General features: G+C 42.7%; 1 protein-coding gene and 1 long non-coding RNA gene across 4 annotated transcripts in view; both read left to right on the top strand.

Moving 5' to 3' along the window:
- Positions 1–16,790, top strand: part of LOC149977928 (uncharacterized) — a 222,036-nt gene that overhangs the window by 112,747 nt on the left and 92,499 nt on the right. The window lies entirely within an intron of this gene.
- LOC110490102 (solute carrier family 13 member 2) overlaps positions 1–16,790 on the top strand; it is a 68,841-nt gene that overhangs the window by 26,023 nt on the left and 26,028 nt on the right. The window lies entirely within an intron of this gene.

The raw sequence follows: 16,790 nt of genomic DNA on the forward strand, positions 1-16,790 counted from the left end.
TTGAACGCGTGACATTCACAATGCTCACATCATGTGTCCTCACTGGGGGATATTCACAAGGCTCACTTCACATGTCATCCCTGTACAATATTCAGACCAGATTAATAATAAGTAAAAATAACATGGCTATATACAGAGAGTACCAGTACTGATCGATGTGCAATTACGAGGTAATTTAGGTAGCTACATGTATGTACATACAGGTAGGGGGTAAAGTGACTAGACAACTCGATGGAAATAGACAGTAGCAGCAGTGCGTGCGGGGAGTGTAAAGGTGTGTGTGTGTGTGTGTGTGTGTGTGTGTGTGTGTGTGTGTGTGTGTGTGTGTGTGTATGTGTGTGTGTTGGGGTGTCAGTGTAAGTATGTGTTAGTGAATGGGTAGAGTCCAGTGTGTGTGTACAGAGTCAGTGAAAGAGTTATTGCAAAAAATGGTCAATGCAGATAGTCCAGTTAGCCATTTCGATTAGCTATTTATCAGTCTTGTTTAGCAGTCTTATGGCTTGGGGGTAGAAGCTGTTCAAGGTCCTGTTGGTTACAGACTTTGTGCAGTGGTACCGCTTGCCATCTATGGCTGGAGTCTTTGAAAAAAGTCCCCCCCCCAAAAAAAAAATATGGGCCTTCCTCTGACACCGCATGGTATGGAGGTCCTGGATGGCAGGGAGCTCGGCCCCAGTGATGTACTGGGCCGTACCCACAACCCTCTGTAGTGCCTTACGGTCGGATGCCTTGCAGTTGCCGTACCAATCGGTTATGCAGCCAGTCAAGATGCTCTCAATGGTACAGCTGTGTAACTTTTTGAGGATCTGAGGGCCCATGGCAAATATTTAAGCCTCCTGAGGGGGAAGATGTGCTGTTGTGCCCTCTTCACAACTGTGTGGGTGTGTGTGGAAAATGTTAATTCCTTAGTGTTGTGGACATCAAGGAAATTGAACATCTCGACATACTCCACTACAGCATCATTCACGTGGCCGTGCTCGCTCATACGGTTCCTGTAGTCCATGATCAGCTCCTTTTGTAATTTGTATTTGAATGTATTATGGATCCCCATTAGTTGCTACAAAGGCAGCAGCTACTCTTCCGGGGGTCCAGCAAAATTAAGGCAGTTATACATTTTAAAAATGTTACAATACATTCATAACCGATTTCACAACATATTAAGTGTGTGCCCTCAGTCCTCTACTCTACTACCACGTATCTATAAGACAAAATCCATGTGTAAATGTGTGTATAGTGCGTATGTTATAGTGTGCATGTCTCTATGCTTGTGTTGTTCCATAAGGCGAATCTTTATATTGGTTTTTTATCTAATTTTACTGCTGGCATGAGTTACTTGATGTGGAATAGAGTTCCATGTAGTCATGGCTATGTAGTACTGTGCACCTCCCATAGTCTGTTCTGGACTTGGGGACTGTAAAGAGACCTCTGGTGGCATGTCTTGTGGGTATGCATGGTTATCTGAGCTGTGTGCCAGTAGTTCAAACAGACAGCTCGGTGCATTCAACATGGCAATACCTCTCACAAATACAAGTAGTGATGAAGTACATTTTGAGCCAGGAGAGATTGACATGCATATCATTAATGTTAGCTCTCTGTGTACGTCCAAGGGCCAGCCGTGCTGCCCTGTTCTGAGCCAATTGCAAAGTCCCTCTTTATGGCACCTTACCACAAGACTGAACAGTAGTCCAAGTGCGACAAAACTAGGGCCTGTAGGACCTGCCTTGCTGATAGTGCTCTTAAGAATGTAGAGAAGCGCTTTATTATAGATAGATTGTTTTGACCAAGACGGTTTACATTCCAGGGTTACTGCAAGCAGTTTAGTCTCCTCAACTTGTTCAATTTCAACATTATTAATTTCAAGATTTAGTTGAGGTATTTAGGATTCATTTATTCCTTTCCACCCATTCTGAAACTAACTGCAGCTCTTTGTTAACCTCTCTGATCTCCCAAACCCGGATCCGGTATCGTGACTACAGCCTCAAGCTCATTACCATAACGCAACGTTAACTATTCATGAAAATCGCAAATGAAATGAAATAAATATGCCATCTCGCAAGCTTAGCCTTTTGTAAACAACACTGTCATCTCAGATTTTCAAAATATGCTTCTCAACCATAGGAAAACAATAATTTGTGTAAAAGTAGCTAGCTAGCGTAGCATTTAGCGTTAGCATTAGCGTTAGCATCCAGCACGCAACATTTCAACAAAAACATAAAAGCCTTCAAATGAAATAATTTACCTTTGAAGAACTTCTGATGTTTTCAATGAGGATACTCTCAGTTAGATGGCAGATGCTCAGTTTTTCCAAAAAGATTCTTTGTGTATTAGAAATAGCTCCGTTTTATACATCACATTTGCCTACCAAAAAAAACAGAAAATTCAGTCCTCAAAACGCGAACTTTTTTCCAAATTAACTCCATAATATCGACTGAAAACATGGCAAACGTTGTTTAGAATCAATCATCAAGGTGTTTTTCACATATCTCTTCATTGATATATCGTTCTTGGACACATGGTTTCTCCCCTATATCAAATGGAAAAGTACAAGCAGCTGGCAATTGCGCACCGAATTCCACGCAGGACACCAGGCGGACACTTGGAAAATGTAGTCTCTTATGGTCAATCTTCCAATGATATGCCTACAAATACGTCACAATGCTGCTAAGACCTTGGGCGAACGACAGAAAGTGTAGGCTCATTCCTTGCGCAATCACAGCCATATAAGGAGACAATGGAAAACAGAGCTTCAGAAATTCTGCTAATTTCCTGGTTGATGCATCATCTTGGTTTCGCCTGTAGAATGAGTTCTGGGGCACTTACAGACAAAATCTTTGCAGATTCTGAAACTTCAGAGTGTTTTCTTTCCAAAACTGGAAGAATATGAATAGTCGAGAATAGTCGAGAATAGTCGAAGAATATGCATAGTCGAGCATCTTTTCGTGACAAAATATCGCGCTTAAAACGGGAACGTTTTTTATCCAAAAATGAAATAGCGCCCTTAGAGATCTAACAGGTTAAGAGTTGCTGTCATTTCAGTCACTGTGGTAGCTGACGTGTATAGTGTTGAGTCATGTGCATGCATGGACACACTGGCTTTACACAAAGCCAGTGGCATGTTGTTAGTAAAGATTGAAAAAATCAAATGGCCTAGACAGCTGCCCTGGGGAATTCCTGATTCTACCTGGATTTTGTTGGAAAGGCTTCCATTAAAGAACACCTTCTGTGTTGTGTCAGACAGGTAACTCTTTATCCACAATATAGCAGGGGGTGTAAAGCCATAACACATACATTTTTATGGCAACGGACTATGATATATAATGTCAAAAGCCGCACTGAAGTCAAACAAAACAGCCCCCACAATCTTATATCACCAATTTCTCTCAGCCAATCATCAGTCATTTGTGTAAGTGCTGTGCTTGTTGAATGTCCTTCCCTATAAGCTTGCTGAAAGTCTGTTGTCAATTTGATTACTGTAAAATAGTTTTGGATCCTGTTATAACACACATTTTTGTGTGTTATAACAGTTTACTAAAAGTTTACTAAGGGTTGGTAACAGGCTTATTGCGGGGCCAAAGGGGGCCACCTTGGTCCAGGCTGTGCCCAGGCTGTTGATTGACTAGGACAGGAAGAGGTAGCTGGAGGGGCATCCACAGCCATGGAGGGAACACCCAAGCCCCCGGCAGAAGACAGCTGGTACAAGGGCTCAAAGCGATTTGAAAGTTTTAAGTCCGGATGCGGGGGAAGAAGGCAGGCATGTCGAGAACGATTATTCTCCTTCTTTCTGGTTTAGACACGCATTTGTTTTTCACTCACCTGGAGTCAAATAATGAGCAACCATTTTCTGGTCCAAGCTAGTAGAGGGCTGCAGTGGTGGAAATAGATCACAGTCCAGGAAGGTCCCATTATGATCCTCTTGGGTGTTTTGATAGGAATCATTTAAAGATACCGATAGTCTCAAAGCATCCTTATTCAGTTCAAGGCGCCTGGTCTAATTGTATTTTTCTTCATGAAGAGTAATAGTCCTTTCTTTAGCTTCATTAAGTTCTATACATTTTTCACAAATGAAGGTATCCATCGGACCTTTCCTTGTGACAACAACGAACATGTTGCAGATGATACATTTGATAGAACGCGAGTACCCAGCATATTCAAATTAGTTTTCACTGCTGCACGCCAACAGTCCAAGGGAACAAACATTTCCTGGCTCCGCTATGGACTTAGATGCTCCCTCCGTGGCCGCAGATGCCCACACCAGCCCCCGCACAACTGTGTTAATGTATGCCTCTCGTTGAATGTGAAGAGGGAGAGAGAAGCGCAGAGGGGTGGGTGATGTCTGGGTTGGTTGTTAGTGGCAGGTCGCCGGCTGTTCCTTGCTATGCACCAGCCCGTCTGAGTGTTAGTTTTTGGTGTAGCCTCTCAGTGCTCTGTCTCCAGTGTCTAATTTCCTGGGACTGCAGCTCCTGTCGTTTGAGGGTTCTTTAGATGGTGGATGGATGACTCTCTATGTAGAAAAACACTGGGTAGAGAACAATTACTCTTTTTCAGATTTTATAATAAACTCACCACAGTTAGAGCAGCCACGCTCTAACTTGCTTACCTTGAGGGAGAGGTTGACCTCCTCCCTATAGGCTGCCTCCTCATCATCGCTGGTCACTCCTAAAAACCGACATGTTGTCAGAAACTTGATTATGGGGATGGAGTCATGCGCGGCCATGCAGTTGTGGAGTACAGGAGGGGATTAAGGACACACCCTTGAGTGGCCCACATGTTGATGGTCAGTGTGGCAGATATGTTGTTGCCTACGCTCACTGCCTGGGGGCAGCCGTCAGGAAGTGCAGGATCTAGTGGCAGAGAGAGGTTTACAGTCCCAGGGCCCTTTGTTTGGTGAAGGGCTTGGAGGGGACAAGGGTGTTGAATGCTGAGCTTTAGTCAATGAACAGCATTCTTAACCTCTAGCGTCGAGCAATCCCGTATCCGGGAGCGTAATCATAGCCTCAAGCTCATTACCACAACGCAACGTTTCCTATTCATGAAAATCGCAAATGAAATGAAATAAATATATTGAAACACAAGCTTAGCCTTTTGTTAACAACACTGTCATCTCAGATTTTCAAAATATGCTTTTCAACCAAAGCTACACAAGCATTTGTGTAAGAGTATTGATAGCCTAGCATTGCATTAAGCCGAGGATTCAGCAGGCAACATTTTCACAAAAACAAGAAAAGCATTCAAATAAAATAATTTACCTTTGAAGAACTTCGGATGTTTTCAATAACGAGACTCTCAGTTAGATAGCAAATGTTCATTTTTTCCAAAAATATTATTTGTGTAGGAGAAATAGCTCCGTTTTGTTGGCTAAGAAAAAAATAAAAAATGCAGTCGCTACAACGCCAAACCTTTTTCCAAATTTAGCTCCATAATATCGACAGAAACATGGCAAACGTGGTTTAGAATCAATCCTCAAGGTGTTTTTCACATATCTATTCGATGATAAATAATTTGTGGCAGTTGGTTTCTCATCAGAAGCAAACAGAAAAATACTGCAGCTGGAGATTACACAATAATTGCGACGGAGGACACCAAGCGACCACCTGGTAGATGTAGTCTCTTATGGTCAATCTTCCAATGATATGCCTACAAATACGGCACAATGCTGCAGACACCTTGGGGAAAACGTGGAAAACGTAAGCTGACTCCTAGCTCCTCCACAGCCATATAAGGAGTCATTGCCATGAGGCGGTTTCAAAAAATGTGGCACTTCCTGATTGGATTTTTATCTGGGTTTTTTCAGTTCAGTTCTGTGGCACTCACAGACAATATCGTTGCAGTTTTGGAAACGTCAGCGGGTTTTCTTTCCAAAGCTGTCAATTATATGCATAGTCGAGCATCTTTTCGTGACAAAATATTTTGTTTAAAACGGGAACGTTTTTCATCCAAAAATTAAAATAGCTCCCCCTATATCCAAGAAGTTAAACAGGTATTATTTTTGTCCAGTTGGGTGAGGGTAGTGTGAAGTGCGATAGAGATTGAATTATCTGTGGATCTGTTAGGGCGGTATGCGAATTGGAATGGGTCCAGCCTTTCAAAGCATTTCATGGCTATAGATGTGAGTGCTACAGGGCGATAGTAATTTATGCAGGTTACTTTGGCGTTCTTGGGCATAGGTACTATGGTGGACTGCTTGAAACAAGTTACTATTATAGACCAGGTCAGGGATAGGTTGTAATGTCAGTGAAGACGCTCTGAGTAAGCGTCCTGGTATTCCATCTGGCCCTGCGTCCTTGAAAATGTTTACCTGTTTAAAGATACTCACATCGGATACAGAGAGCGAGATCACACAGTCGCCTGGAACAGTTATCATGCATGGTTCAGTGCTGCTTGCCTCAAAGTGAGCATAGAAAGCATTTAGCTGGTCAGGTAGGCTCGTGTCGCTGGGCAGCTCACAACTGTGTTTCCCTTTGTATTCCGTGATAGTTTGCAAGCCCTGCCACATCTGTCGAGCATCAGAGCCATAGTATTCGATCTTTGTCCTGTATTGACGCTTTGCCTGTTTGATGGCTTGTCGGAGGTCGTAGCGAGATTTCTTATAAGCATCTGGATTGGTGTCCTGCTCCTTGAAAGCGGGCGGTAGCTCTAGCCTTTAGCTCAATGTGGATGTTGCCTGTAATTAATGGCTTCTGGTTAGGATAAGTATGGTCACTGTCGTCGATGCAGTTAATAATGAAGCCGATGACTGATGTGGTAAACTCCTGAATGTTATCGGATTAATCCCAGAACATATTCCATTCTGTGCTAGCGAAACAATCCTGTAGCTTAGCATCTGCTTCATCAGACCACTTCCATATTGTGCACATCACTAGTACTTCCTTTTTGAGTTTTTGCTTGTAACCAGGAGGATAGATGTGTGGTCTGATTTGCCAAAGGGAGGGCCTTGCATGTGTTTGTGTGTGTGTAGAGTAAAATGTATCTAGAGTTTTGTCATCTCGAGTTGCACAGGTGACATGCTGGTATAAAACGGATCTCAGTTACCCTGCATTAAAATCACTGGCCATTACAAAACACTGCCTCTGAATGTACATTTTTTGCTTATAGTCCTATACAGCTCGTTGAGTGTTGTCTTAGTGCAAGCATCGGTTTGTGGTGGTAAATAGACAGCTACAAAAAAATATAGATAAAAAATCTCTTGGTAAATAGTGTGGTCTGCAGCTTATCATGAGGTACTCTAACTCAGTATTCTAACTTATGCCAGCAAAAACCAGCTGTTGTTAAAATAGAGAAACACCCTGCCTCACTTTGTCTTAACCGAGTCTGCCGTCCAGTCTTGACCATGCATAGAAAAATCAGAAAGATGTACAGTACATTATTGATGTCCTCATTCGACCACGACTCAGAAACATAGAATTTTACAGTTTTCAGGACCTGTTGATAGGATAGTCTCGAACGGAGCTCATCCATCAGTTGATGCACGTTCGGTAATAGAACAGAGGACAATGGTCTATTTGCTCACCGGCATAGTATCAGCAGGATGCTGCCTCGCCTGCTTCTTTCGCCGACGCATCCTCTTTCGATTCCCGGGAATTATGGCCTGGTCCTGTGTAAGCAGAACATCCAGAGCTGTCAACTAGTGAGATTAGTGACTGCTGTTCTGATGTCATGAAGCTGTTTTCGGTCACAGGATATGATGGTGGTGATATTATGTACAAAAAAACTTCAGATCAGTAAGTAAGAAAAACATGTCTACTATCCACTGCAGTGGCGTCTTTTTCCTTCAAGGCTGACATGCGTAATCACTGTGCGAAACCAATGATGTAGACAGGTAGGTCCATTAGTATTTGGACAGTGACACAATTTGCATAATTTCTGCTTTGTACGCCACTACAATGGATTTGAAAGGAAACAATCAAGATGCGCTTGAAGTGTAGACTTTCGTCTTTAATATAAGGGTTTTGTCAAACTTATTATATGAACCGTGTAGGAATTAAAACTATTTTTAAACACAGCCGCCCAATTTTAGGGGCTCAAAAGTAATTGGATAAACATAATCATAAATTAAATTGTGAGTTTGAATACTTGGTTGCAAATCCTTTGCAGTCAATGACTGCCTGAAGTCTGGAATCCATAGACATCACCAGATGCTTGGTTTCTCCCCTGGTGGATGCTATGCCTTCCGTTTTGCCTTCAGCAAGTGAAATGCATGCTCAATTGGATTCAGGTCAGGTGATTGACTTGGCCATTGTAGAACATTACACTTCTTTGCCTTAAAAAAGTATTGGGTTGCTTTCGCAGTATGCTTTGGGTAATTGTCCATCTGCACTCTGAAGCGCTATCCAATAGGTTTTGAAGCATTTAGCTGAATCTGAGCAGATAATATAGCCCTAAACGCCTCAGAATAAATCCTGCTGCTTTTGTCAGCAGTCACATCATCAATAAATACAAGGGAACCAGTTCCATTGGCAGCCATACATGTCCACGCCATAACACTACCTCCACCATGCTTCACAGATGAGGTGGTGTGCTTTGGATCATGAGCAGTTCCTTCCCTTCTCCATATTCTTCTCTTCCCATCATTCTGGTACAAGTTGATCTTTGTCTCATCTGTCCATAGGATGCTGTTCCAGAACTGTACAGGCTTTTTTAGATGTTTTTTGGCAAATGATAATCTGGTCTTCCTTTTTTTAGGCTTACCAATGGTTTACATCTTCTGGCAAACCCTCTGCATTTACTCTGGTGACGTCTTCTCTTGATTGTTGACTTTGACACAGATATACCTACCTCCTGGAGGGTGTTATTGATCTGGCCAACTGTTGTGAAGGTTTTTTCTTCATCTGGGAAAGAATTCTCCTGTCTTTCACCACAGCTGTTTTCTGTGGTCTTCCTGGCTTTTTGGTGTTCCTGAGCTCATCAGTGAGTTCTTTCATTTTAAGAATGGAGCAAATAGTTGATTTGGCCAAACCTAATGTTTTTGCCATCTCTCTGTTGGGTTTGTTTAGATTTTTCAGCCTAATGATGGCTTGCTTCACTGGCAGTGACAGCTCTTCGGACTTCATATTGAGGGTTAACAGCAACAGATTCCAAATGCAAATGTCACACTTGAAATCAACTCTAGACCTTTCATCTGCTTACTTGTAAATTAACTAATGAGGGAATAACACAAACCTGGCCATGGAACAGCTAAGCAGCCAATTGTCCAATTACTTTTGGTCCCTTAAAAAGGGGGAGATCACATATAAAAAGTGCTGTAATTCCTACAACGTTCACCCGATTTGGATGTAAATACCCTCAAATTAGGACACTAGGACACAGGTCCCCCCAACATTCCGCTGAAAAGGCAGCGCGGGAAATTCAAAAATATTTTTTAGAAATATTTAACTTTCACACAATAACAAGTCCAATACAGCAAATGAAAGACAAACATCTTGTTAATCTACCCATCGTGTCCGATTTTTAAAGTGTTTTACAACGAAAACACAACATATATTTATGTTAGATCACCACCAAATCCCCAAAAACACACAGCCACACAGCTACGTCAAATAACAGAAATACTCATCATAAACTTTGACGAAAGATACATGTTTTACATATAATTAAAGATACACTGGTTCTTAATGCAACCGCTGTGTCAGATATTTTTTAAATGAGCATTTTAAAAAAGCATACAATGCAATAATCTGAGACGGCGCTCAGACGTAAATATATTTCTCCGCCATGTTAGAGTCAACAGAAATACGAAATTACATCATAAATATTCCCTTACCTTTTATGATATTTCATCAGAATGCAGTGCAAGGAATCCTAGTTCCGCAATAAATCGTTGTTTTGTTCCATAATGTCCATTACTTGTGTCCAATTAGCTACTTTTGCTAGCACGTTTAGTTCACATGTCCAAAAGCTGGCGCTGGTCCAGGCGAACTCGGACGAAAACTTCATTCCAGGTCGAATAAACTGGTCAAACTAAGTAGTGAATCAATCTTCAGGATGTTATTATCATATATATCCTATAACGTTCCAACCGGAGCATTCGTTTTTGTTTACAGAGTAATGGAACGCAAGGCGATATAATAAGTACTGTGCGTAACCAGGAACTGGCATTCTGCCAGACCAGTGACTCAAATAGCTGCCATCCGGTCACACATCACACTAGAGGCTTCATTCCACGTTCTACGGACTGTTGACAACTAGTGGAAGGCGTAGGAAGTGCGAACAGATCCATATCTTATTTGGATGTGAATAGGCGATGAGTTGAAAATCAACCAGCCCCAGAATTTCCACTTCCTGTTTGGAAGTTTGCCTGCCCTATGAGTTCTGTTATACTCACAGACATAATTCAAACAGTTTTATAAACTTCAGGGTGTTTTCTCTCCAATAGTTATAATAATATGCATATATTAGCATCTGGGACAGAGTAGGAGGCAGTTCACTATGGGCTCGCAATTCATCCAAAGTGAAAATGCTGCCCCCTATCCCTAAACTGAAGTATGCACTTTCAGCTCATATTCATTATTCCAATATGCTGTGGTAGACAGCTAAAATAATAATAACTTGGTCAATGTCCAAATATTTATAGACCTGACTGTATCAACCTTGGAATGCTGATGCTATGTATTGGCCAATAAGAGGCTTTGAAGCCATCGGTTGGCCATATTGGCACTCCCCAGAAAAACTAATGGAATTCTACAGTTTTGTACTGTATTTAAGTGTTTTTCTTGTTGTAGTTGGGGCAGTAAACATTAGAACTTTAAAAAAAAATACTTGAAGGAAAATGTTTTATCAATTGTATTCCTTTTTTTGTTATGTTTAGCTCACATAATAGCATTTAAAAGTATGCATTAAGGCAGGGCTGCCCAACCCTCTTCCTGAAGATTTACTTTCCTGTGGGTTTTCAGTTCAACCCTAATTTAACACACCTGATTCTGCTAATTAGCTGCTCAACAAGACCTTAACTAGCTGAATCAGATATGCTAAATTAGGGTTGGACTGAAAACCAACAGGACAGTAGATCTCGAGGAAGAGGGTTGGGCAGCCCTGCATGAAGGTATCTGTAATATAATAAACATGTCAAAAACAAATGTAGACATTAAAAGTCCAATCAGCAGTTGCTACATCAATGTGTGGACATAAATTAAGTCCACTGATTCTTGAAGAATCTAACGTACACTATACAATGCATTTGGAAAGTATTCACAACCCTTTTTCCACATTTTGTTACGTTACAGAATTATTTTTAAATGGATTAAATATTTTTTTTCCTCATCAATCTGCTCACCATACTCTACATCATAATGACAAAGCGAACACTGATTTATTAGAACTTTTTGTGAATTTATAAAAAATCAACACTGAAATATGACATGTACATAAGCATTCAGACCCTTTACTCAGTACTTTGTTGAAGCACCGTTGGCAGTGATTACTGTCTCAAATTTAATTGGGTTGGCACATCTGTATATGGGGAGTTTCACCCATTCTTCTCTACAAATCCTCTCAAGTTCTGTCAGGTTGGATGGGGAGCGTTGCTGCACAGCTATTTTCATCCAGAGATGTTCAATCAGGTTCAAGTCCAGGCTCTGGGTGGGCTACTCAAGGACATTGAGAGACTTGTCCAGAAGCCAATCCTGTGTTGTCTTGGCTGTGTGCTTAGGGCTGTTGTCCTGTTGGAAGGTGAACCTTTGCCCCAGGCTGAGGTCCTGAACGCTCTGGAGCTGGTTTTCATCAAGAATCTCTCTGTACTTTGCTCTGTTCATCTTTGCCTCGATCCTGACTCGTCTCCCAGTCCATGCAGCTGAAAAACATCCCCACAGCATGATGCTGCCACCACATGCTGCCACTGTGTCTTTGAGGACCTTCAATGCTAAATAAATGTTTTGGTACCCTTCCCAAGATCTGTGCCTCGACATAATCCTGTCTCGGAGCTCTTTGGATAGTTTCTCCGACCTCATGGCTTGGTTTTTTCTCTGACATGCACTGTCAACTGTGGGACCTTATATAGACAGGAGTGTGCCTTTCCAAATCATGTCCAATCAATTTAATTTACCACAGGTGGACTCCAATCAAGTTGCAGAAACATCTCAAGGATGATTTTTTATTTAACATGTCTTTTCCCAGGCAAGCCAGTTAAGATCAAATTTTATTGGCAATGACGGCCTACCCCGGCCAAACCCGACCGACGCTGGGCCAATTGTTCGCCGCCCTATGGGACTCCCAATCTGAGATGCAATGCCTTATACCGCTGCGTCACTGGAGACAGGATGCACCTGAACTCAATTGTGAGTCTCATAGCAAAGGGTCTGAATACTAATGTAAATAAGGTATTTCTGTTTTTCTTTTTAATAAATTTGCCAAAAATTCTAAAAGCCTGTTTTTGCTTTGTCATTATGGAGTATTGTGTGTAGATTGATGAGGATTTTTTTTATTTAATCCATTTTAGCGTAGCGTAGCGTAACAAAATTTTGAAAAAGTCAAGGGTTCTGAAAACTTTCCGAAGCCACTGTATACACAAAAGTATGTGGACACCCTTTTAAATTTGTGGATTTGGCTATTTCAAACACACCCGTTGCTGACGGGTGTATAAAATCGAGCACACAGCCATGCAATCGCCATAGACCAACATTGGCAGTAGAATTGCCTTACTGAAGAGCTCAGTGACTTTCAACGTGGAACCGTCATACTGTAGAATGCCTTCTTTCCAACAAGTAAGTTTGTCAAATGTCTGCCCTGCTAGAGCTGCCCCGGTCAACTGTAAGTACAGTTATTGTGAAGTGGAAACGTCTAGGAGCAACAACGGCTCAGCCGCGAAGTGGTGGACCACACAAGTTCACGGAATGGGACCGGTGAGTGCTGAAACGTGTAATGTGTAAAAATCTCAACTGCCTCTGGAGTTCCAAACTGCCTCTGGAAACAACATCAGCACAAACCCTGTTCGTCGGGAATTCATGAAATGGGTTTCAAAGACCGAGCAGTCGCACAAACCTAGGATCAAATCAAATCAAATGTATTTATATAGCCCTTCGTATTCAGCTGATATCTCAAAGTGCTGTACAGAAACCCAGCCTAAAACCCCAAACAGCAAGCAATGCAGGTGTAGAAGCACGGTGGCTAGGAAAAACTCCCTAGAAAGGCCAAAACCTAGGAAGAAACCTAGAGAGGAACCAGGCTATGTGGGGTGGCCAGTCCTCTTCTGGCTGTGCCGGGTGGAGATTATAACAGAACATGGCCAAGATGTTCAAATGTTCATAAATGACCAGCATGGTCCAATAATAATAAGGCAGAACAGTTGAAACTGGAGCAGCAGTACGGCCAGGTGGACTGTGGACTGCAAGGAGTCATCTTGTCAGGTAGTCCTGAGGCATGGTCCTAGGGCTCAGGTCCTTAGAGAGAGAGAGAGAGAATGAGAGAAAGAGAGAATTAGAGAGAGCACACTTAAATTCACACAGGACACCGAATAGGACAGGAGAAGTACTCCAGATATACAGTGCCTTGCGAAAGTATTCGGCCCCCTTGAACTTTGCGACCTTTTGCCACATTTCAGGCTTCAAACATAAAGATATAAAACTGTATTTTTTTGTGAAGAATCAACAACAAGTGGGACACAATCATGAAGAGGAACGACATTTATTGGATATTTCAAACTTTTTTAACATATCAAAAACTGAAAAATTGGGCATGCAAAATTATTCAACCCCCTTAAGTTAATACTTTGTAGCGCCACCTTTTGCTGCGATTACAGCTGTAAGTCGCTTGGGGTATGTCTCTATCAGTTTTGCACATCGAGAGACTGAATTTTTTTCCCATTCCTCCTTGCAAAACAGCTCGAGCTCAGTGAGGTTGGATGGAGAGCATTTGTGAACAGCAGTTTTCAGTTCTTTCCACAGATTCTCGATTGGATTCAGGTCTGGACTTTGACTTGGCCATTCTAACACCTGGATATGTTTATTTTTGAACCATTCCATTGTAGATTTTGCTTTATGTTTTGGATCATTGTCTTGTTGGAAGACAAATCTCCGTCCCAGTCTCAGGTCTTTTGCAGACTCCATCAGGTTTTCTTCCAGAATGGTCCTGTATTTGGCTCCATCCATCTTCCCATCAATTTTAACCATCTTCCCTGTCCCTGCTGAAGAAAAGCAGGCCCAAACCATGATGCTGCCACCACCATGTTTGACAGTGGGGATGGTGTGTTCAGCTGTGTTGCTTTTACGCCAAACATAACGTTTTGCATTGTTGCCAAAAAGTTCCATTTTGGTTTCATCTGACCAGAGCACCTTCTTCCACATGTTTGGTGTGTCTCCCAGGTGGCTTGTGGCAAACTTTAAAACAACACTTTTTATGGATATCTTTAAGAAATTGCTTTCTTCTTGCCACTCTTCCATAAAGGCCAGATTTGTGCAATATACGACTGATTGTTGTCCTATGGACAGAGTCTCCCACCTCAGCTGTAGATCTCTGCAGTTCATCCAGAGTGATCATGGGCCTCTTGGCTGCATCTCTGATCAGTCTTCTCCTTGTATGAGCTGAAAGTTTAGAGGGACGGCCAGGTCTTGGTAGATTTGCAGTGGTCTGATACTCCTTCCATTTCAATATTATCGCTTGCACAGTGCTCCTTGGGATGTTTAAAGCTTGGGAAATCTTTTTGTATCCAAATCCGGCTTTAAACTTCTTCACAACAGTATCTCGGACCTGCCTGGTGTGTTCCTTGTTCTTCATGATGCTCTCTGCGCTTTTAACGGACCTCTGAGACTATCACAGTGCAGGTGCATTTATACGGAGACTTGATTACACACAGGTGGATTGTATTTATCATCATTAGTCATTTAGGTCAACATTGGATCATTCAGAGATCCTCACTGAACTTCTGGAGAGAGTTTGCTGCACTGAAAGTAAAGGGGCTGAATAATTTTGCACGCCCAATTTTTCAGTTTTTGATTTGTTAAAAAAGTTTGAAACATCCAATAAATGTCGTTCCACTTCATGATTGTGTCCCACTTGCTGTTGATTCTTCACAAAAAAAATACAGTTTTATATCTTTATGTTTGAAGCCTGAAATGTGGTAAAAGGTCGCAAAGTTCAAGAGGGCCGAATACTTTCGCAAGGCACTGTAACAAACTGACCCCAGCCCCCCGACACATAAACTACTAGGGCATTAATACTGGAGGCTGAGACAGGAGGGTACAGGAGACACTGTGGCCCCATCCGAGGACACCCCCGGACAAGGCCAAACAGGAAGGATATAACCCCACCCACTTTGCCAAAGCACAGCCCCCACACCACTAGAGGGATATCTTCAACCACCAACTTACCATCCTGAGACAAGGCTGAGTATAGCCCACAAAGATCTCCGCCACGGCACAACCCAAGGGGGGGGGGGGGGGGGGGGCAACCCAGACAGGATGATCACATCAGTGACCCAACCCACTCAGGTCACGCACCCCTCCCAGGGACGGTATGAGAGAGCCCCAATAAGCCAGTGACTCAGCCCCTGTAATAGGGTTAGAGGCAGAGAATCCCAGTGGAAAGAGGGGAACCGGCCAGGCAGAGACAGCAAGGGCGGTTCGTTGCTCCAGAGCCTTTCCGTTCACCTTCCCACTCCTGGGCCAGACTACACTCAATCATATGACCCACTGAAGAGATGAGTCTTCAGTAAAGACTTAAAGGTTGAGACCGAGTCTGCGTCTCTGACATGGGTAGGCAGACCGTTCCATAAAAATGGAGCTCTATAGGAGAAAGCCCTGCCTCCAGCTGTTTGCTTAGGAATTCTAGGGACAATTAGGAGGCCTGCGTCTTGTGACCGTAGCGTACGTGTAGGTATGTTCGGCAGGACCAAATCAGAGAGATAGGTAGGAGCAAGCCCATGTAATGCTTTGTAGGTTAGCAGTAAAACCTTGAAATCAGCCCTTGCTTTGACAGGAAGCCAGTGTAGGGAGGCTAGCACTGGAGTAATATGATCACATTTTTTGGTTCTAGTCAGGATTTTAGCAGCCGTATTTAGCACTAACTGAAGTTTATTTAGTGCTTTATCCGGGTAGCCGGAAAGTAGAGCATTGCAGTAGTCTAACCTAGAAGTGACAAAAGCATGGATTAATTTTTCTGCATCATTTTTGGACAGAAAGTTTCTGATTTTGGCAATGTTACGTAGATGGAGAAAAGCTGTCCTTGAAATGGTCTTGATATGTTCTTCAAAAGAGAGATCAGGGTCCAGAGTAACGCCGAGGTCCTTCACAGTTTTATTTGAGACGACTGTACAACCATTAAGATTAATTGTCAGATTCAACAGAAGATCTCTTTGTTTCTTGGGACCTAGAATAAGCATCTCTGTTTTGTCCGAGTTTAAAAGTAGAAAGTTTGCAGCCATCCACTTCCTTATGTCTGGATCACCATGCACAATTCCAAGCGTCAGCTGGAGTGGTGTAAAGGGGCGCTCCTTGACCTGCCGCCACTCCCCCAGTGCTCTCTCGCTCTCTCTCTCTCTCTCTCTCTCTCTCTCTCTCTCTCTCTCTCTCTCTCTCTCTCTCTCTCTCTCTCTCTCTCTCTCTCTCTCTCTCTCTCTCTGTCTCTGTCTCTGTGTGTGATTGTGTGGGTGGAGACAGGTGTGCTGGAGTCAGAGCAGATCCCCACCAGCTGCAACCTGTTCCATAATCAAGACCTCTACAAATACTCTGACTCTGGTTCCCATCTCCAGTCCCACGTCGTCTCCTCATCCTGCTACTCTGCCCTGGATTCCCCACACTGCTGCCTACTTTCCTAATATTTCGTTTCACCCCCTTTTGCCCTCAGAACAGCCAAGATGTTGACAGCGTTCC

Source organism: Oncorhynchus mykiss, chromosome 15, assembly GCF_057628025.1.
Source record: "Oncorhynchus mykiss isolate SJ-2025 chromosome 15, ASM5762802v1, whole genome shotgun sequence".
Classification (NCBI taxonomy): domain Eukaryota; kingdom Metazoa; phylum Chordata; class Actinopteri; order Salmoniformes; family Salmonidae; genus Oncorhynchus; species Oncorhynchus mykiss.